General features: G+C 39.4%; 1 long non-coding RNA gene across 3 annotated transcripts in view; it reads left to right on the top strand.

The window, feature by feature from the left end:
* LOC138739132 (uncharacterized) overlaps positions 1–23,870 on the top strand; it is a 225,559-nt gene that overhangs the window by 175,066 nt on the left and 26,623 nt on the right. For all 3 annotated transcript variants that reach the window (XR_011342026.1, XR_011342027.1, XR_011342025.1), the window contains one exon: positions 15,383–15,462. This is a non-coding gene — a long non-coding RNA (uncharacterized lncRNA). The remainder of the gene's footprint in view (positions 1–15,382; positions 15,463–23,870) is intronic.

Here is a 23,870-nt window from a genome sequence, read left to right as displayed (position 1 = left end):
ATTGGTTGGTTGGGGTTGGGTGTTGGGTTTTTCCTCCTTTGCCTTTTGTCAGTGAGGTGGGCTCTGCGGTCTTCTTCAAAGGAGGTTGCTGCCCGCCAAACTGTGAGGCGCCAAGATGCACGGTTTGAGGCGTTATCAGCCCACTGGCGGTGGTCAATGTGGCATTAGACGAAAGGTAAATGGCGAACACATTGTTTCTCTGTTTCTCACAAGAACTTCAGCAGGGGGATGCACCGAGTAATAATCTAGGAGCCATAAAATTTTGCAGCTTTCTTCCAGGCCAGCCTCTGTACAATGTGCACGTGCAGTTGGTATGAAGTGGTTATTGAACCAATCAGTAAAAATTTCTCACGTTGCCCATGCTGTCCTTTTGGCACAATAATGCACAGTTAACCTTGTTTCACCTTTAAAGCAGCGAGGATGTTGGCTTCTTCCCAGCACTGCTAACCTTAACCTGTGTGTCCCTGCAGCATTTGCACATCCAAGAACAGTCACCCTGTCCTTCGCAACCTTGAAACCTGATGGTACTTTTTCATCTGTGGTTGTTTGTCTTTCTAGGAAGGTGACGCCAGTAGAGAGCTGACTCATCTGCATTGTATATTTGATCTGGGCTAAGGTTTTGATCATGTATTATTTCGGCAAATTCATCTATGTAAGGATCAATAGCATCATAATCTGCAGAAGCTTTTTCAGCACAGATTTTAAGATATTTTATGCTGTGGCTCTTCTTAAGTTTTTGCAGCCAAACCGCGTGAATATTCACTCTCACCCTCAAGGTTCAGTTCTTCGTGGAATTTTCGACCTCGTTTCATTACGAGCAGAAGAGTCAGTGGCATGAGTTCACTTATTCGTTGTTGTACCCACTCAATAAGCACTCGGTCAATATCTGCATTCTTTTTTGCCCTATGCAAAGTTTTCCTTTTATTCATCAGTCTGTGGTCATATTTCTCACTGTAAAACTTCAACAAGTGTTCTTTCTGTTTCCTCAAATCATATATGGTGAACGATCCCACAACATACTCTTCCGCTAGACAATGCACAGATACACCACTATCAAGCTTCCGCAATAGGAGGGCGGATGGTGATGATGCTCGACAAGGAGGAGTTCTTATAAAGTAACAATCGCGCTAATCAATGTCAGCGCCCACCATGAAGGGCCACTTATTAGGTAATGATACTGCAAATTATTGATGTGGAACATGATGTGATACATGAGATTTGAGCGAGGGTCGCATTGGGTTATTTTGGCACCAAACTCCATCTTTGATGAGCAGATGTCCTCTACAGAAAAAAAAGTACTGATTTTTGGAAATTGCTGGTTTTCGGAATTCCAGATAAAAGGTTAGGCTCCTGTACATGATTAAGGTTAATCTGAAAATATCCTGCAAATACATTAAGGACAGAATAACAACCAGCAAAAGAGTAGGGCCCTTTCAGGACAGCAGAGGTGATCAGTGCATGAAGCCAAAAGGATTAGGAGTAGTCCTAAATGAATACTTCTCATCAGTATATGCTAGGCAAATGGACCTTGTAGTTGGAGAATTTAGCAAAGTTGAATGTCTTATGTAAATCTCAGTAAATAAAGAGTAAGTTCCCTATGCTTCATTCAGCTTAAAGGTGAATCAATCTCCAGGATGGATGGGATATTTTCCAGGCATCCGTGGGAGGCAAGGAAAGAGCTTGTTGGGGTTTTTATATCTTAGTTGACCACAAGTGAGGTTCCTGTTGAATAGAGATTAGAAAATGTGGTTAACTTTTTCAAGAAGGGCAGCAGGGAAAATCCTGGTCGTTAGTGACCTGTGAACCTAACATTAGTGCAAGGGAAGTTATTAAAGAAATACTGAGGGACACGATTAATGATCACTTAGAAGGTGAAGCTTTCATCAGAGACCACCACATGGCTTTGTCAAGGGCAGATCTGGTCTGACCAATATGATTGTATTTATTGAAAATGTAACCAAGTGCATTGATGAAAGTATAACAGTAGATGTTGCTTACATACACTTCAGTAAGGTCTTTGACAAAGTCTCACTTGAGAGTTCAAAAGGTTATGAGCCCTTCAGCAAACAGAATGCAAAATGGAAATAGCAATAAGATGCAGAGGGTGACAGTACAGGGCTGTTGTATTGGTGGAAGCAGGGTCACGGACCCAATTTAAAAAGTCTATAAAAAGTCTATGATAAGTTTTTTATCATAGAAGTGAAAAGGACAAGTTGTGACTTGGTGACCACTGGTTGCATTGACGTGATGGACAGAATTATCTGTTTCCATGTTGTTCACCTCTATGACTCAAATAAGTAGCCTATCACATTGAAGCATTCTCACAAAAAGCAAATCAGAAACATAAATCTTGTTCTTAGTTAACTGTTTTAAGATTTTCAGAGAACAAGATAAACATTGTGAGGAACACATGAGATTCGTGTAGGAGTTAAAATTTTCTAAACAAAATCTCTTGAAATATCCTTAATTACTTTCAAAATGATAGAATTTTGAAATATTTAATTTGAGAGCATTAAATTTCACACTATTGATTCCAGTGAGTATCCATGTAAATTTTTGCAAAAAGATATGGAAAATAAATAATGAGTAGAGCTCTATTGCAATACTAAATGTCCAGTAAGTAATTTGTGGTCAGCAAATTCCCAGAAAGAGCAAGATACAAAAATAACCAGATAATCTATTTTAGTCTTGGTTAAAGGATAAGCAGGAACAATGTGACTGACATGAAAGACCAGCCAGAATCCTAAACTGATGATTAAGTGGAGCAGGAATAAGGTGGGGGGGGGGGGGGGGAGGCAGATGAGCAATGACACAACGCAACGTGCAAACTACTGATACAAAATATACATTTTTAGATCTCCAAAAACCCTTACAGAATAAAACATAAGTTAATCAGTCAAACCAGGTGGCTTGTTTTAAAGAAATGGAGAAAGTTGTGAGTCAGGAGGCTGCAAAAAGTGTCTGTGTGGTGAGAACTGTGAGTAGCAATTTTCTATTTATTTAATTTTTTTTAAGTTGGGAAGCGAGAGGGCAGACTGCACAGGTGCATGACATCAGCACAACTGAGAGGGAAATTTGAAAAGGTACGGAACTTTTGCCTTGCTTCTTTTTGAGTTGGAGTCAGGAGGCTGCACTCCCCCCCTCTCTCTCCCCCCCTCTCTCTCCCCCCTCTCTCCCCCCTCTCTTCCCCCTCTCTTCCCCCTCTCTCTCCCCCCTCTCTTCCCCCCTCTCTTCCCCCCTCTCTTCCCCCCTCTCTCTTTCCCCCCCCTCTCTCTTCCCCCCCCTCTCTTTCCCCCCCTCTCTCTTCCCCCCCCTCTCTCTTCCCCCCCTCTCTCTTCCCCCCCCCTCTCTCTTTCCCCCCCCTCTCTCTTCCCCCCCCTCTCTCTTCCCCCCCCCTCTCTCTTTCCCCCCCCCTCTCTCTTCCCCCCCCCCCCTCTCTCTTTCCCCCCGTAAAGATTTCCGGTCTGCATCTGAGTATTTGAGAATCTACACTGGAATCCAATATTGCATAAAATCCCCTGTGTCCACAATCTAGTTTTTTAAAAAAACCTGTTCCCAATTAAATTTTATTTTATTGGGAGAGAATGAATGCAGGTGTTTCTTAAATGGTTGGTATTTACAGTTTTATTTAAACATTAGAACTAATTGTAATGTTTTAAGACTCTGAACAGTTATTAATTGCTTTTGTATGACAGAAATGTCCAAAGTTTTGGACACATTTAATAAGCAGTAAAGCATTTGGCAGATACCATCACATTCAGCAGTTTCTTGGTTGGGTTTTTTCTGGGACTCTGCTCTCATGTAACCAGATTTATGAATCCAGGCACATTCACTGTGGAGGCCCTTACATTTGTCTGCTAGCAAAGGCAAGAAAGATCATAGAGATTAATTTCTGTGGGTCAGCAGTGATAATGAGTGGCTATGGCAACCTTGGTGTCTGAAAGCAATTTTGATTGCTGCGATGCCAGCCATAAGTGTGGCGATGTATTCACGTGAACACTTAGTTCCTCTCTCTGAAGGACATTTGTAAATTAATTAGGCTTTTACAACAAGCTGGTAGCTTTCATGTTTACTTTGCTGGTGGCAGCCCAAAGATTACTTCATACGATTGAAATTAGTTTCATTAAACCATGATCATGGGATTTGAACTCTCGTTTTGGGGGTCAATTTTTCATTAGGGAATGCAAACTGGTCATAATGTAACCTTTGTTTCCTACATGGATTTTTTTTAAAAAAACACTCATAATGATTCTTTCCTAACAGCTGTGATAAATCTGGCAATTTGTGGATGATTGAAGTATCTGATGATCATGCTGATTTTTTTTTGCAGTTGTTTTTTCAAATGAATCATTCAGTTGTTCTTGTAACACGAGACAATAAAAGAAACCTTTTAATTACAAAACTAGCTCCCTCTCAGTTTAGCTGCTAACCTACATTAATAACGTTACTTGCTTCAAATTTTTTTTTTGTCACCCATCATACGTTTGACATCTTTGAGATACTTCACACAACTTGAAACCTGTAAAGAGCAATCAATGGGAATGAAGGTGCACGTCTAGGTAACAAAGGGAATCCCTCCTGAAATTGTCTGTTGGAAGCTGTCAGCATTTATTACAAATGCATCAGCTCCTCTATTAATCTGGAACCCAGTGAATTTTCTGGCTGCCTAAATTTTGGACCTGTTTTTTTTTTTTAATGAAGAATTTTAAAATCAGTTGTATGCTTTCTAACACTAAATTAAAGAAATCTTAAATCAGATTAAAAGAATGTGCAGCCTCAAGATTTTAGGCACTTCTTCCTGAAGCAGACCTTCAAAGTGGACAGAGCAGAATATCATTTAGTATAGGTGCAGTTGCAATGCCACAATTCACTTTAAATATTCTATATGTTCTGAGATGATTGGCAGTTACTTTTCCATAGAGCTGTTTGAGAGCAATATTTCCATCTTACTGAAGTAAAAGCACATTTGATTGAATCAAATGGAGTTGAAACAAGGACTAAAAAGCTCTGTGTGAGAGAACTTGTCAAAGGCAGCAACTAATTATAATATTGTTTCATCTGCTAGATGGAGATGTGAATCTCTTAAATCCCCTGTGCTAATACCAGTCTGCTGTTCCTGTCTTTCCACTTCATTTGAATACCTGTTTATTGAGCTACAGTGAGGGTGGTCTTTAGCTCTCTATATTTCCTACTTGAAACAGTGCTCCATCCTTTCAGATATCATATTTCATTAGAGCTATTCTGCATTCAGTTTGGAAGTCACTCCACTTGTCCTTGCTTTACAGACTTGTACATGTTGCATTACTGGCAGGTTACTAAAAGATATTTTCACAGGTTGCCATTTCTGATTTAGTTTCTCCTGATGGCTCTGCCTCAGAGCTCACTTGCTTATAACAAACATGTGGGGTGGGGGGGGGGAGAGAGAAGGTGCCTGAGTTTGTTAGGAAACTGAGCTATCACGAGTTCTAGTATCATCTGGGTAAATTAATTTACAATTGTGCAGCTTTCTACTAACATTCCATAATCCCCATTCACTACAGGAATCAATTTCAAGATGCTTGATATTTGAATTACTTGAGATCTTTGTCCTGTTTTCTGCAGGCGCACATAAGCACCGAAATAAACAAAATATGCATTTCCTTGAAACTCAGTTAAGAGAACCAACCTATTTGAGGCCACCATGAGTGCACAAGGCAGCACACAACCCCCATTGTGTGAAAAGAAGAGATTGTCTAATCAATACTGTCAGAGGAATTACTTTGCAATTTTTTTAAAATTAGGATGTTGGAAAAATGCTGTCATCCTGTCTGATTGATTCTCATTTAAATAATTTCCTACAGTTGAGTCTGTATCGTGATGCAACCACTGGACAGTCTGTGACTGCCTGCGCCTTTCTGCACTCTTGCACTGCCTACTGCAGGGTGGGGGGGGGGGGGCGGTGGGGGGGGGAGGGGGTGACCCATTGTACCTGCTCCCTGCTAATCACTGGCCCCATATAAAGGCTCACGCCAGCCATAGGGCAGGAGCAGAGCACAGGGAGACAGAAGGGATACAAAACCTTGTGTACAAGTTTTAAGCTAATTAAAGCCTATAGTACAGTCTTTCGTTGTTTGTGCATGTTTGTTTCCACTGCAGTGCACCACAATATAATTAGCTTAATTTTAAGGAACTATGGAAAAGTTTCTTAGCATGGAGAAACTGGATATCAACACACCTCTCTCTCCCCCCCCCCCCCCCCCACCCCTGCCTCAAGCCCAGAAGTACCAGCCCACTTCAAGATCTGGAAGCATGCAATTGGGGAGATCATCAGCACTCAGGCTGCGATCAGACCAAAAGAAACTCATGGTACTGCACACAAAATTATGCCCATTTGCTTTCCAGCTGATCTGTGACTGCACTGAGTAAGAACTGGTGATGGCCATCCTGCAAAACATCTACCAGCCCCAAGCGAACCTACTCTAATCCAGGTACCAGCTTAGTTCCAGGCTACAACAACCAGGTGAAACAGTAGAGGCTTACCTTGGAGCACTGCATGAACTGGCGTGCCCGTGCATGGTCGAGATCGGGGTGACCGCTGGGGAAGTGGAACAACTCATCCAGCATGCATGTGCAAGGCCTGCGATCGAGGGTGACCCAACCGAGACTGCTGGAAGAAAGCAATGCTTCCTTCACAAGGGCCATTGATGTGGTCTGCTCCCTGGAAGCTGCAGCCTACCATGCAGAAGCCTTCGATACACGCCTACCACCCCTTTTGGCTTGGCTAACACAGACATCCACTGTCACTGAGGGCCCCTTCTGTGGAGAAGCAATTATTGACGCATCCCACCGCTATAAGTCCTGCAGCATCCGGTATGGGTCTGACAGACAGTCCTGGAAGAACTGCCCTGTAAGGAACTTGCATTGCTCCTCATACAGTAAGGTCACTTTGCCAAGGTGTGCCTCTCCAAACCTACCAAGAGCGCTGCAGCCCTCTGCAATCAGTTGGAAGCCTCCCTCAACCCTCTGGCCACCTCCACGTGAGAGAACTACAGAGCCATTGCTCTGCCCATCACTTCTGCCCACACTGGTGATGTCACTTCCAGCCTGATTATTGAACCATGCTGCTGCCATCTTGGAAGAGCTGACCTGCTCATACCAAACACTTCACTTCTTCCCCAACAACATGGTCAATGTGCGCATACAGCCAGTCCTGGACTATGCACTCATCACACCCCACGCCGGCACACACAACATATCAGACCCACACTACACAGATGATGTCTCCACCATCCTGGCTCATCGGGACTGCACCTACAAACCACTACTCACTGCCGCCAGCTTGGAGCAGCAACTCAGATCCAGAATAGGTTCTAGCATCCACAACATTGTTGGACAACATCTCCCATGGACTCTGGTGATCAATGATGGACATTGCTGTCAATGGGAAGGTAATAAAATGCCTGTTCGATAGTGGTAGTACTGAGAGCATCGTGCTCCTGCACATGGTCCGTTCGCTGGTGCTTAAAGTACACCCAGCGAACTTCTATGCAGTCCAGGATCACTCCATCACAGCACTTGGGAGCTGTTCAGTAAATTTGACTGTGGGAGGGGAAACCTATAATGGGTTCAGGGTCCTGGTCATGCCAGAGCTCTGTGCCACAATTATCCTGGGTATTGATTTCGAGCACCATCTCAGCAGTGCCTTTGGTGGCCCACTGCCTCCACTCACCAACGCAGCGCCAAACCTAGCGACCGCATTTGTGGAGAGTTGACCTTAAGTATATCCTCCCTCCTCAATAACCTTTTGCCAGACTGCGAGCTCATTGTGACCAAGAGCAGAAGCTACTGTGCAGCTGACAGGGCCTTCATCAAAGCCAAGGTGAAATGGCTTCTGGAAGAACCCAGGTCCTGGTGGTCAAAGGGGGCAGTAAACAGGATATTCACCGACCATAGTCAGACCATCAACTGGTACACCTAGCTGGACACCTACCCTCTACCCCACATTGCCGACAGGGTCAATGAGATAGCCCAGTACAGGGTTTTCTCAACTATTGACCTAAAGTTGGCCTATCATCAGCTCCCCATCCAGGCCTGGTGGATGCCTTTACCAGTTCTCCTGAGTCCATTTTTGGTTCACAAATGGAGTCCCTCTGTGTTCCAGAGGGAGATGGATCTTGTGGTAGACTGACATAACCTGAGAGTGACCTTGCCATACCCGGACAATGTCACCTTCTGCAGCCATGACCATCAGGACCACAATGCTAACCTGGAGAAGTTTCTCCAGACAGCAGAGGCATTAAATCTTCTGAACCCTCCACAGCTCAGAGCTTGGGCACTTCTCGATCAAAAAGGAGACCCAGGTGATCATGGAAGCAGTCTACCACTAGTGCCACTACCTGGAAGGCAGGAAGTTCACCCTCAGACCAGTGTGTGGTGGCATTCATGTTCAGCACCACCCACAGAGGCAAGATCAAAAACAACAAGATCTTGTGCTGGACAGTCGAGCTGGTCACGTTTAGCTATGACATCCAGTATGGGATGGGCAAGCTCAATGCTCTCTTCTGGACCACTACAACACACCACACTATGTATAATAGAATAATTTAGAAATTGTTTTTTTTAACCCACAATATCAGAGGTTTGGCAATGATTTTTTATTTTATTCATTTCTAATTTCAAGCCAAACTCTGGGGTTATTTGTTCAAAATGCCAACATATTTTGAGAAACTGGAGAGATTCAACAGATCAAGTACCATTGATTAGGAGAAACAGTCAATATTTGTCTCAATCCTTTTCCAAGACAAGAGTGGAAGGGGGAGATAGCATACCTAACCAGAGGATAGGCCAAATGGTGAGAGGATACTGGACAAATGATGGTGGAGAAGAGGAAAGATGGATAGGGGAGGAGACCACAAAAGGGGGTGGGTCTAAGCAGTCAGGCAGCATCCACAGAAGTGATTTTTCTAAAAGATTTCTTAAAGATCTGATGGAAAGCCTTTTTCCTGCGCAACTGGAGATCTTGACTACAAGGCCACAGGACAAATGGCCTATATTACTCTTCCACCTTTCAATGCTCTCACACATATTAAGTAGTCACACTCTTATCCACATGTACAAATTTACCACCCAAACTCTAGCCACTTTTTCTGATTCGAAAGTTATTGTCCCCTTTGTTGCCTCTCAAGTATAGACTCATTCCTTCCACAATGCTTGGCTTGAATCCCATGAACCAATTTTCTATCTCTCCCACAGTAGCAAAATGGTCATAGACAAAACCCATGTCATTAAGATGATGCTGTATTGATTCCTTGAGTTTACAAAGTTATTTTGAGCCTTTGACAGGGTCTACAATAACATACTAAATGTCTCTCCTTCATATCCTTGTCAGTGTGATTCTCTTGCTTTGTAACAAAGTTTGATCCACCTTTTCCCCCTTCATTACAGCCAAAATATATCCAGCAATGGCACCTCTTTCAATGCAGAACCAGTATATAGAAGGCCTTGGACTGTATTAAATATGCAAAGATTGTACTATTGCCTTGCACACCTTGGGCTGCAGGTACACATGCACCATGCATAGTTAAGAATTAACTATGTATTAAATTCTTTTTAAATAATAGCTAAAATATTTTAACTTTGTTCAAGTATTCTTGGTTTAATACCAGCTGTTGGATTTCAGAGATGATTATTTCATTAAAAAGAGCAGAGGTGCAAGATCTAAATGGATTCCTGAAGTAATGGGTCAAGTGAACTTGATTGCCCAATAGAGAATGAAAGAGCACACAAAGCTCTCAGATCAAAACTATTTCCAAATCAGAACCCATCTTCTGTGCTAATAGTTTATTTGATAACAAAACAGAAGATTTTTGACCCTAGCAGAAGAAGGGGCAAGAACAAGGAAAGGCCCAATTGAGCACACAGGGGGCAAAGTTTTATTTTGCTCTGATATAAGTGCTGATTTATTTTAAAAAACGATTCTTGGGGGGGGGGGGGTGGAGAGAAGAAAGGATATTGATTTGTATTGAGCCACGTGGCGACAAGATTTTCTTGCATGAAGGTGAAAATAAATTCTTTTTGAGTTTTGTCCAAGCTCTCAAGAGCCCAGAGGAATGAAGAATCAGAAGAAAAAGGGCTATCAATTTGATTTGATGGACACTATATAGCAGTTTACACAGGATTAGATAATCTAGAACACTGCCTATGTACTTTTTGTTGATTTTTGAATTTTTTTGTTATTATTTTTGTATTTTTTTAAACATTTGTATTAAATGATTAAAGATTAAGATATTAGGGGGGTTGGGGAGGAGATGGATTTCTAATTCCTACTGCATCATGTGAGTAACTGTCACTTTTGTTGCAACCCTTAAAATAGAGGGAGTTTGGGGTTGAGTATTTAACCAACACCTATTTGGGGGGAGGGGGAATATAAAATGTGGTAACATGTATGGTCTAGAAGCAAGTGTTTTCTCTCTCTGGATTGCTGGAGGAAGTGTGTGCCAATACATTGGATATTGAAAAAGAGTTGAGGGTGGATTCATCACAAGCAGAGGTGGAAAAAGGAGTGATTTCTTTTAAATTTTAAAGTTAATGGGATAAACAGGAGGTGAAAAGAGTATTGGCACATATTAAGAAAATAGGAGTAGACTTTTCTTTTTTGCAAGAAACACATAATTGAGAAAGAACATTTGAAGTTGGCGAGACTGTGTTGGATATGTAGCAGCTTCATTGTTTAATTCTAAGGCAAGAGGAGTGGCAATTTTGGTGAGGAAAAATCTTCCAATCAAAGTACAAAATGTAGTAATTGGCCCTGAAGATGGTAATTTGTCAAATGTATTCAGAATTATGGACTGTTTTAAATCTCTATGCACCAAATGTGGATGATAAATTTATACAGGAAACATTTTTGAATTTAGCAGAGGCACATGAGAATATTTAGATGGAGGAGATTTTGACTTTTTGGATCCAATCTTGGATAAAACTGCTGGAGGAATGGCAAAATCAGCAAAAGCCACATTGGTTTTAATGAGAGGCTTGAATTTAAGAGATGTGTGGAGAAGAATTCATCCCAGAGAAAATGGTTATTCTTTTTATTCAAATAGACATGACTCCTATCCAGAATTGATTGCTTTTTTAAAAAAAAATAAGCACAATTACAAGGTAAGATATTAAATGCAGAATATTGAGCAAGAATTTTATCTGACTATTGACTTTATTAATGATGATTGTAATGCCTGACAAAGAAATCAGCTTTTAGATGGAGACAAAGAAATCAGCCTTTAGATGGAGATTGAATTTTTTTATTATTAAAAAGAACACATTTTCAGGATCTTATTTGAGAACAAATACAGCTATTTTGTGATGGAAACTTGAACTCTATGAATTATAAATTTGTAATATGGAATGCTCTAAAAACATATTTGAGAGGTTAAATTATAAGCTTCTAAAAATCAGTATATGAAAGAGGTAGACCAATTGGAACAAGAAATTACAGTTTTAGAAAAAAGATCTTAAAAGAGAAGCTCTGAGAATAAATGTAGGCAACTAATTAAAATTTAAAAAAAACTTCAATATAATACATTATGAACTTGTAGAACAGAAAAGGTGATTACAAGAACTAAAGTATTATGAGTTAGATGAACGATCACCAAGTACTTGCATGGCAATTGAAAGTGGAACAGGAATCAACAATGATTAATGTTCATACCTCTCCAGCTAAGGAACTGTCGCCCTCGTGCAGCAGTTCTTCCCATTTGTGGATAAAGTCGTACTCTTCTGAAAGGGGTAGGCTGTGTTATGGCAGCATCAGCTGAGCTAGAAGGAGGATCCTGGCTGGTGGATGGGATATCTGCTTCTTCATATGGCTGTGTAGATTCTTCTTCCTGCTGTCCTTCAATTTCCAACATAACATCTGATCCAAGTCCTTCTTGGTGGGCTCCTTCTATGAACACTTCATCACCATCATCACCACCTCCAGGTTCAACAGTGCTAGATAAATTGCTCGTGGATGTTGCAACCATAGGCACAGACTGAGAAGCATGCCCAGAAAAGGCATTAACAAAGGAAATCATAGTTAAAATCAATGCACTCATGTGAAGCGTATTGATCCCTGGTCAGTGGTTTGGGTCCCTGCCACAATAAAACAAAATTTTGAGCTTCATTCATGGGGTTTTGTACCATTGCAGTCTTTTTCCATTGAAACATAAAATGATTTCATTTAAAAAAAAAGAATGATTAATGTAATTAAAAATTATTTGAATGATGTCAGTTACAAACATCAAGAAATAGATGAATCCTTTAAGACATTTTATACTAAATTATATAGATCAGAAACTTTAACAGATGAGAATAAATGTCTATCTCAGATACAATGGAGGAACAAACAGAATTAAGTGCTAATTTTACAGAATTAAATGTGAAACATGTAATTATCTCATTACAAAGTAATAAAGGTCTGGGATGTGTTTTCCAGTTGAATTTTATAAAGAATTTTAAAAATGTATTGATTCCTATTTTTTAATGGAAATGCTTGATCAAGCATCAAGAACACATTTTTCAGAATCCTATTCAGTAGCAACAATCACTATGATACCAAAAAAGATAGAGGAGATCCTTTTGAAACCTTCATCATATAGACCTATTTCATTATTGGATGCAAATTATAAGATTCTTGTTAAGATATTGGAAAATAGAATGACTAAGTTATTATCTAAATTAATAAATATGGACCAGAAAGGCTTTGTCTTTTTTTTTTCAATCAGCACCATCTTAGTATTATACATTTAGCACAAAAAGGAAACTATCTTTTAATACACAAAGCCATTGGTAGATTCAAATGGGAGTTTTTGTTTAAAGTCCTTAACAAATTTGGGTTTGGCTCAGCTTTTATAAATTGGATTAAGGCATTATATAATGATCTTAAAACTAAAGTAGTAATTAATGATGAAGCAGATGTAAAATTAGTTTATTTGCAGATGATATTTTAATATGTATGATAGAACCTGAGAATTCCTTAAGGAAACTGTGATTTAATTTGGAGGAATATAGTAAAATCTCTGGTTATAAAATGGGGGGGGGGGGGAGGGGAAATAAGTAAAATAATGCCTCTCACAGGATTAGTCATTGTCAAAGAAATACTCAATTTAAGTGGCCAAAAAATGGAATTAAATATTTAGGGATTTGAGTAGGTAACAATTTATATTAAAAAACAAACAAATTGAATTACTTGCCATTACTTAAAAGATTGAAGAACATTAAAAAATGGACAGCTTTACTAATAACATTAGTAGTAAGGGTTAATTGTATCAAAATGAGCATATTCCCAAAAAATTCAATCTTTTTCAAACTTTACCTTGTTGTCACATTTTTTCAATTATTCAATAAATAAGTAAGGATTATTTTTAGAAAAGTAAAATCCCAAGAGTTTTTATAGAAAGTTTAACATGGAAATATGAATTGGGAGACCTTCAGCTTCCTAATTTTAAGAATTATTATCAAGCAACTCAAATTAGATTTTTCACTTTTTTTGAAGTCTTGGAAAAACCAGCATGGGTTAAAATGGAGATTAGCAGAGAAATCTATATATAAATAAGATTCAAATTAATAATTGATGTTAAAGATACATCACTGTTGAAATATTTGGTTATTGCTTTGAATAAGATAAATGAAAAAAAGTGGAACAAATGGAAGTATATTGCCTTTGACTCAATCTTCTTGTACTTTTTTTTCAAAGGATGATCAATTTTTAATTGCATGGTTTAGTAAAGGTATTTAAAAATATTAAAGATTGCGATGAACAAGGCCAATTGATGTCATTTGAATAATTGAGGAATACTCTTTCATTATTTTAATTTGAGAGCATGTTTAAGGGAAATGTTGAGTCTAGAGTTATGGCTACTCATTTGTAATGAGGCAGAAACTCTTATTAGGAGAGGAAAGACTAAGAAATTTATTTCTGCAATATATATCTTGCAAACTGGAACTAAAGAGCCTATCTCATTGGCGGAGATTTCGTCATGACTGATCAGTCATGGTGCTCAGAAGACCAAAAAATGGCTTGCGCTCTCTCCAAGGTGACGCCAGGGTGATGTCAAAGATGTCTCCACGATGTCTCCAGACAAGGTGCCAACCAATTCGCCCAGCAGTCACGGGGACGTCGCTGGTAGTCGCAGGCACATCGCCGGGACGTCGCAGCGACTGCTCCCTGTCTATATATACCTAGATCTAAACTAGATCTATCATTCACTTTTCAGACGTCAGACAGTCAAGAACTCTCACCATGGACATTTGCAATGAGGCTGTTATGCTGTTGGCACAGGATCCCTACCTGGAGGATGAGCAGAAGGAAGCCTTGGCCCTCATGCTGATAGCTCTGGCCGTGAGCAAGGCAAAGGCTAGGGATAGGGCCAGAAAGGGTGTCAGGAAAGCAAAGACAGTGTGGGTACATGAGTGGCTCCTACAGCGGCAAAGCCATGGCTGGTACAAGAAGCTGATGAAACACCTGGAAGAAGGGGGTGTGAGGTCCTTTAAAAATTTATTGAGGTTGGATCCAGAGATAGAGATGTTCAGGAAGCTGGTGGCTCACCTTACTCTCAGGATCCAGAAGCAAGACACTAACTTCAAGAAGGCCCTGCCCCCTGGTTTGAAGGTTGCCATCACTCTGAGGTTCCTTGCTACAGGAAACTCCTACAAGAGCCTGTCCTATGGCTTCTGTGTAGCTCCAAACACCATTCAGTATTGTCCCAGAGGTGTGCCAAGCCATCTATGATGAGTATCATCAGGAGGCCATCAAGTGTCCATCTACATCAGAGGAATGGAAGGAAGTGGCCAAGGGTTTTTTTTCTGAGAAGTGGAACTTTCATCACGTCTGTGGTGCACTGGATGGGAAGCATGTCAGAATTTTTGAACCTCCAGGGTCAGGCAGTGTCTACCCCAACTACAAAGGCTACTTTTTCATCATCATGCTGATGTTGGAAGATGCTGACTATAAGTTCATGTACCTCAATGTGAGGACTCCTGGGGCTGACTCAGATGCTGGCATCTTCAGGGACTGCAGTTTGTTCAAGGCACTGGATGAAGGTCAAGCCAACCTGCTGCCACCTGAACTGTGTCCTGGTGGAGATCAAGATGTCCCCTACATCTTGGTTGGTGATGATGCATTCGCCCTGAGGACATGGATGTTGAAGCCTTACTTCAAGCACCAGATGACCCATGCAGAGAGAATCTTCAACTACAGGCTGTCCAGGTCCAGGCTTATTGTGGAGAACAGCTTTGGCATCTTTGCAAACAGGTGTGCAGCACTTTATTATATATATTTTTTTCCTGACACACAGATAGTCATATTTGCCAGATTGTAAACACAGCAAATACAATTACTTTAATTTTACTTCTATTCTTTTCTTTCCAGATTCAGATGCTTCCACACCATGATGAAGAGGTGTCCACAGATAGTTGAAAAGGTGGTCCTTGCTGTCTGTACACTGTAAGGTAAAACATCATGAGATGGGAATGTGTAGGGAGTTACCCTGTACAGGGCAGTAACAAGAAGGGGAGGTGTCCTTGTACTCCTGTTAGGTAAAACATCATGAGATGGGAATGTACGGGGCAGTAACAAGATGTGAATGCATCCTTGTACTTACAAGATAAGAGAGACATTGATGGATTGAGAGGCAGGAAGCTAGCAGGGAAAGGATAGCAACAGTTTTAGTCATTGGACAAGTAATGATATGATGATGTTCTAAGCATGTATCCAAGGGTATAAAAAATCACCATTTTGCTGATAACGTCAGAATGCATTCTCCGACTAACATGTTTAGTCGCAAGTGTTACAATCCGGTAATAAAGAACAAAGAACCCTGATTTCGACTCAGCCTGGTGTTTGTCTCACTCATTCATGAACAGACTCTCAGCTGACAGAGAGGACTCACACACCCATGAAGTTGCCCCTGGAGAGTGGAAACAGCATACCAACCAGTTGGAGGGGATGCAGAGAAGAGGAAGTAACATGCTGTCTGTTCCCAAGAATCAGAGAGAGTACCTGACCCAGTACAACTCTGGGGTTGGAGCTGTTCCCTGGCAACAAGATGGTGGGGCATCTTCCAAGGCAGTAAAAGGAGCAGCAGCAACAGCAGCAGGAACAAGTACCAGTTGAGGAAGACCTTGACCGGGATGTACCTGTGACTTGGACCAGGAGTGAAGGCATCTCTATGATGCCAGCATGCGCTCAGTCACATGGTCTCTAAGTCCAGCAGCATCGCCGCAGTCTCCTCGGTCTCCAGCATGTTGCGGACAAAATTAGTCTCCGTGATGTGGCCGCAACTGATGGAGACTTCAGCGGAGACTCTAGTCACCACCTAGTCTCCAGGCCAATGAGATAAGCCCTTAATAAAGGAGGAGTGCATAAATCTAGACCAGTGATTCTCAACCTTTTTTCTTTCCACTCACATACTACTTAAGTATCCCCTATGCCATAGATGCTCTGTGAATAGTAAGGGATTGCTTAAGATGGTATGTGGGTGGAAAGAAAAAGTTTGAAAATCACTGTTTTAATCCTATCTAATTGACTCGTTATGTGCATGGTTTCATAACTCCAAAGGAAATGGACCAATGACCATTTTCCTCAAGCAAAATATTTCAGTAACAATTGGGTCTAGAGCAGTGATTCTCAACCATTTTCTTTCCACCCACATCCCACCTTAAGCCATCTCTACTAATCACAGAGCACTTATGGCATAGGGATTACCTAAAGTGGTATGTGAGTGGAAAGAAAATGGTTGAGAACCACTGAGGTAGACAGAAATGGGAGCTGGATTTGAATACTACAATTGATGAGCAAAGATGCTCAGATCTAACAATACTGTATGACAAATACTATTAATCTAAGATATAGATTAGTTCAGTATAATTTCTTATTAGTTATATTTAACACCACAAAAATTGAAAAGAATGAAATCACATTTGTCAGATTAATGTTTTAGATGTAGTGAAGGGATAGGTACTTACATTCAACTTGGTCATGCTCAAAGTAAAACCTTTGGGTGGATTTGGGGAACTTTTTAGAATAAGTTACAGGTACAGTATTTCTATTAAACCCAGATTTATTCCTATTGGGGAATATGGAAGGAACAACATCTAAGTTGAAATTATCTATATATCAAACAAAATTTGTTAAAATTTCACCTTACTCTCAGGATGTATTGCAGTGACTTGGAAATCAGATTCATGTTTAGGTATGGGAAGATGGAATGCAGAAATTCAAATCTGTATTCTTTTAGAAAAAAAAATACTTCTAATTATAGAAATATATTTTCTATATTTTGCAAAATGTGAGCCTGTATGTGCAAGTTTTAGGTATGAATACATAGAAATGTTCTTCCAGCCTCTTGAAACTTGTGTTAACATTCTTCCTTGATCCTATAAACTTAATTCCAGTGTGTTGGGGAGTGATACTCCAAGCAATCCATGGTGCTATCTTTTTCTTTCTTCCCTATATATACAAGATAAATATAATAATTTTTTTTGAGGGAGGTGTTGTAACCATGTAATGAATGAAACGTCTTCAATTTAAATGTGTTGTAGATGGTGTATTAATTACATGTATGGGGAAAATTAAATAAAATGATCAAAAAAAATGCAATGATTATCCCAAGTCTCATGTGCAAGGATCTCGACTGCTGTTACTTTATTGGAGTCTGCCCTCTTTAAAGTAATGGTCCACCATTGTTAATGTGCAACTGAATTAAACCTTTTTTCTTCATCTGGAATGATCTTGACAATCCAAAAATGAAGCAATTCCTCCTTGTCATTATGGAGTATTCAGTCTTGAGTTTGCATTCACCTACTTTGCAGGACCTCAACCCCAATGTTTTATTTGTCATTGAGATATGAGATTTTGTTCTTCTCCTCAAACACAATGCACAATTTGGCCTTCAGCCAAATTACACTGGACAACAATTTTTTTCTTCCTGAACACTTTATGGGTGTATTTGACAGATTTTGGGCTGCTGATCATGAAAATCACCTTAAAACTTTCATATCAAGTAGTGTTCATCAGATATATAACATAACATAACATAACAATTTACAGCACGGAAACAGGCCATTAGGCCCTTCTAGTCTGCACCGAACCATATAAGTTGTTTTCGGTAAGGTTGTGCGAGGTAAGTGGAGGATGTTCAAAGGTGAAATTTTGAGAATAAAGAGTATGTATGCTGTCAGGGAGATCCTTGGTTTTGAGGGATATTGAAGATCTGGTTAGGAAGAAGGGAGCGGTACATAGCAGGTATAGGCAAAATGGAGCATATGAAGTACAGTACCTGAGGAGAATATAAAATGCAAGAAAAACCACAAGGAAGAAATCTGGAAGGCTAAAAGAAAACATGAGGTTACTTTGCAGACAATATAAAGGAAATTCCTATAGGTTTCTACAGGTATATTAAGAGCACTGGTAAATGGTAAGGCACTGAGGAGTGTGGTGCATCAGAGGGATCTGAGAATTCAGATACATAATTCCCTAAACATGGTTAGTAAGGAACAAATTGACCCCCTTGTAGATCAGAGTAGTCTGCTTTTGCATGGAGCCAAATGAGATGGGGGAGATCTTAAATGGTTTTGTTTCATCAGCATTTACTCAGAAAATGGCCACATAGTCATGGAAAGTAAGAAAAACAAGCAGTGAGGTCAAATAATCTATACAGATTACAGAGGAGGAAGTGCTTACTGTTTTAAAGCAATTAAGGGTGGATAAATCCCCAGGGCCTGACAAGATATTTCTTCAGGCCTTGATGGAGGCTAGTGTAGAAATTGCAGGGACTCTGGCAGGAATATTTAAAATTTCCTTAGCCAAGGGTCTTGTGCCAGAGGATTGGAGGGTAGCTCACATTATTCCATTGTTTAAAAAATGGCTCCAAAAGTAACCCTAGAAATTATAGGCTGATGAGCCTGACATCAGTAGTAGGTAAATGTTTGGAAGGTATTCTGAGAGATTGGATATACAATTACTTGGATGTCTAGAAACTGATTAGGGATAATCAACATGGCTCTTTGCGTGGTAGATCATGTTTAACCAAACCGATAGAGTTTTTTGAGGATGTTAACAGAAAAGTTGATGAAGGAAAGACTGTAGATGTTGTCTCCATGGCCTTTGTAAAGGTCTCACTTGGGATGTTAGCCAGGAAGGTTTAGACGTATATAACTTTGATTTCCTGGCATATTTTAAGTCTTCAAGCCTACAAGCCTATGAAGTGCAACATGATATTGAAAATATCTTGCAGTCAATGACAAACACGGTAAAGGATTCACCAGCACATTGCAACCAAGGAAAAGTGGTATCAGGGCAAATGGAATCCATCAATGTTGAGCAACTATTGTTGGACACTGATATAAGAGGCATCAGATGCTGAGTACCAATGAAAATTAGTGACAGGATAATGTGCCTGCATCATTGTGTGATTAGACATGGTAAATTCAATAAATGTTAATATTTCTCCAACTTCCTGCATAATATAGGAAATCTAAAATTATCTTTGTGTATCATAATCCCCAATTTCTTTAAAGAAAGAAAACCCTCTGGGTGGGTAGGAGGGGAGGAAATTGGTGTCTCGCATTATTAGGATGCTATTCCCATTTGCAGACTATTCTCCCATTCTGACAGTTTGTGTTTTCCAATAGTACAGATGAATCATTGATATTTAATATAGAGTATGATGCATGGGAGTAGTGCACATCAAAAATAATGATTCCAAGCTTCCAATTCTGGATGATGATGAATTCTAAAGATATATAGGGACAAAGCAAATGTGGAAGCTTGATTAGCAATGGGTTTATGTTCATCAGGTAACACAACTAAATCATTGCAGAGGCTTGGCATGTAATTAATCTTTTATTTAAATCAGTGAAGTATTCTATAGATAGTAATATGTGATTTAACTAAAAGTGCAATTTTAGCAGCAGTCATAAAAATTCTTAAATATTGGTCAGAATGACAGCTGGATGCTTGCTAGTTAACATATAATTTATCTCATCTAAAACTTTTATCTGTTTGAAGGTTGAGCACAAACTGTTTGGAGGTTAAAATTGGTTCTTTTATTGAAATGTACTTGAAATCATGTTAACAATGTGTCAATCACACATCACCCTAATTACTGTTATAAGCAAATGAAAAAAAATCTCTGCAGACTTTCATTTTGCATGCAGCCTGATTATAATTATAACTCCAACAATTTGAGGAAAGCTTTCAGACATGGTAAATGTCACCTATTTTTAAAATCTGAACATTATGTAAGATTCCTGCTTCTTTGTGTCTTTGGGTGACTAATATTTTAAGTTGAATCCATACCTAAAAATATGTGCGCATTGATAGGTCCCCTTCTGTCTGTTTTTGTAACTATTCTCCTCTCTGCTTAAACAGTAAGGAGTATTCTCCTCTCTGCTTAAACAGTAAGGAGAGAGAGAGAGAGAGAGAGACCCACACACACACACACACACACACACACACACACACACACACACACACACACACACACACACACACACACACACACACACACACACATATCTTGGGAACTCTCCATTTTTCTGAAGTTGACTCCCATAATGATCCCAGCAATTCCCCCATCCAAATCCAGTGAGCCAGCTCTGAATCCCATCACCTCTTTTCTCCATAAAAAGTGTTATGCTTTCTGTTCACTATAAATGCTAGATCTGTACAACTTGAAAACAAGCTGTCTGAATAGAGAATGAAAATGACCAAAGAATCCCAATAATGATGTAATGAGCATAAGGCTAAACTGTGCCAAGAGGAGAAAAGAGGAAGGTTCAGATCCTGATCTCCACTCACTGTGCCTCCAGTTCCAGGTCAAGAATCCAAATGGTTCAATCTTCTCACTGCTGGATTCTACTAAGCCAACCTTCACCCCATTCCAGGGCTTTAGTAATTTTCTTTTATGTACATACTCCCCAAAGCAGAAAGTGTGTAAAATAAATGCTAATCCATGGATCTTGAGACTCCTTTGAGTTAATCAGTGGTGGATCAATTACAGAAATAGTCATTGGAAATATCCCTTAATGCACTGTTAATTGTTTGGCTTCAACACCTTATCTGACCGAGTGGAGGACAAACTTCCAACCTATAGATGTCAAATATCACCATTATATTTCAGGATTCTGTTTATTTCAATAATTTTAGCCTTCAATTTAAAATAGTTTTGTTGGGTAACTAGAAACTAAAAGTTATTCAAAAACATTTTGCTTTAACTTCCCTGCAACATTTTCAGTTTAATTGTAATCACTGGATTAGTTTATTGTCTGCGGTTCGTGCAACCTAAACTTCAGATTTGTGTCTGGCTCAAATCCACGGGCAACATGTTCATTGGGTGTGTGAAAATGCCTGAGCTGTTGCTGTATCTAGACAGCCTCAGTCTTATCACTGACTTTGATCTTTTTCAAGCATGCGGATTGGTTGAGTGATAACAAAAGAAATATCAAAATCACAGAGCTAAACAGCAATTGAATGCGTCATATTTTTCTCAAAGTAGTCTCAGTGGGAAATTGTTTTGACACCCATCAAATCACATTCTAAACTTCTTACATTTATTACAGACTAAATAACAATAAATATTACAAATAATTGACTGACAGACATGGAAAATGGGGTTTAAGTTTCAGCCATGCCCTTTGTTTTTCCCTATAATCTCCTATCTCAACTATCCAACAAGAGTTCAAACCAATCTTAATTAAATAAATTGCCTACATTGTTTAAGTGACAAATACAAATTTAAGAAGCAAGAGTGATTGCTTTAGATAAACCAGAACCTTAATGATCAACATAAAAAATAACTCAATTCATCCACACTTTAAACATTGTGATTTCTGATACATGCCAATGTAAAACTGATCCACATTAGCATTTGTATTCATACAAGTCAATTTCTTATTGTTGAGCTGGTCATGAATTTCATTTTCATTCTGAATGACTGTGGCCATAAAGTGCAGGAGGATAGTTCGCAGGTAGTGTCTGAGAATATGATGATATTTCATTCCAAATTAAAAAAAAAATATTTGATTCAAATTTTCAAACCCTTCATAAATAAAAATCTCTGGATTTTGATCCCTTTCACCATTTTTGAATATGGCTGAAAGATGGGAAAATTGTCTCCATAAAACTTTTTTCTTGATTTCTGGCTCATAATTCACATTTATCAGATATATGTATAGCTCGTTTTTTGGAAGATAAATTGTGGGGTTTTTTTATATAGTGTAGGTCACAAACCAATACAAGCACTTCAAAATAGATCTCATTTAAAATGCCAGCGCTCTGCTCAAGCCAGACAGTCCAGGCTCAGAGTGTCTTTGCAAAAACTTTGAAGAATGCCTATAGAGACTTTATAAGTAGGTGTTAATTGGACATGCTGTGGAGTAATGGATTATTGTTTTGGAAAGCAACAGATGAACGAACTTGGAAGATTAGGTCCAGTGCCGCAGTCTGTCTGAATGCAGTTTGCTGTTCTTGGAAGGTCGTGTGGTTTTGCAAGCTTTTCTCTGTGTGAGAGAGAATTCAGTTCTACAGTTCAGCAGCAGCTGGGACTAGAACATGACAAGCTTGTGGAAAAACACAATTTTGAAAACAGGTTGTGAGTTCTTAGTTCAGCCTGTACAAAGCTTTTGTGGTTCATTTCAAGTGAAACATTATACAGCCAGCCATCTCCTCTTGTATGTTTCACTTGAAATAAGGGAAACAAAAAGGAGCTCTGTGGTGATTTGAAAGAAAGAGGTTATCATCTTGAAAACCCTGATGGAGCAAGTTTCTTTGGCAAGAAACTGAAGTGGCGGATTGGAAGGAATCAGTTGTGGATGTCCAATGAGAAACAAATCTCTCTCTGAAAACTGACAAGTAGCCATTTACCTTTCAAACACCCAAGCTGGTGAAATTCATAAATGTTAAATTCTGTGCATAGTATAAGAATTGCCTGCAACCAGTGAACTTGGAGGAATGAGAAGTGAGATTGGACTGTGAATCAAAGAACTTTTCTGAACCTACACACACATTACATACATGTGTGTTTAGAATTAGAAGGGGGTTGTTAATAGTTAGAGTTTGATCCTGTTTTCATGTTTAAAGATAATTAAAAGCAACATTTGTTTAAGTAGCTATTTGTCTTGGTGAATTTCTATTGCTGCTGGAATTTGGGTCCTTTGGGCTCATGTCATTTTTCCCAATTATTTCAGTAGATCAATTGAGTGTGTTTGTGTGTGTATGATTGTTCAATTGCTAAATGGAGGAAATACATGTGTTCACTCCTATGCGAATAATGAAACCTATGCTGTAAAGTGAAACCTATCCTGGTCCTTATTCCACGGGATCGAGATCTTTCTCTGTGAAGCCCATATGATAATTGGTGTGCAACAACTAGCCAAAGTTAAAAGAACCACAGGCAACTTCCACTGGAATCTCTCATGAACAATCCCATTAGTGTCAGACCTGAATACTACTTGTTTTCGTAAAACAAGCCATCTTCTTAACTAACCAGTCAACAGCAAAACCAATTTCACAGAATGCTGTTATCAACCAAGGCCCCAACAATATATTATTTCTGCTCACCACTAAAATGTACATGTGGAAGAAGAATCAATCTTCAAAACAAATAAGAAATTATTTAAACTAAGATGACAACATTCTAAAACAAAGAACTCCTGAAGCTCAATAGTCACGCTACAGTATGCAGGCAAAATTGCATTTGTTTGCACAAGCACTAAGCCACCATTCATTAAGTGGAAGGGCCTTTTACTTAATATCCACAGGACACTGGCTCTCTAACAACCTGTCCTTGATGTTTTTTTCTTACTGCACTCCAGTATAACATGGGCAATAACCTCAACCATTTAGGGGGCAATATGTG

The sequence above is a fragment of the Narcine bancroftii genome, chromosome 7 (assembly GCF_036971445.1).
Source record: "Narcine bancroftii isolate sNarBan1 chromosome 7, sNarBan1.hap1, whole genome shotgun sequence".
Lineage (NCBI taxonomy): Eukaryota > Metazoa > Chordata > Chondrichthyes > Torpediniformes > Narcinidae > Narcine > Narcine bancroftii.
The sequence above is the reverse complement of the archived record's forward strand: the minus strand, read 5'-3'. Positions and strand labels throughout refer to the sequence as shown.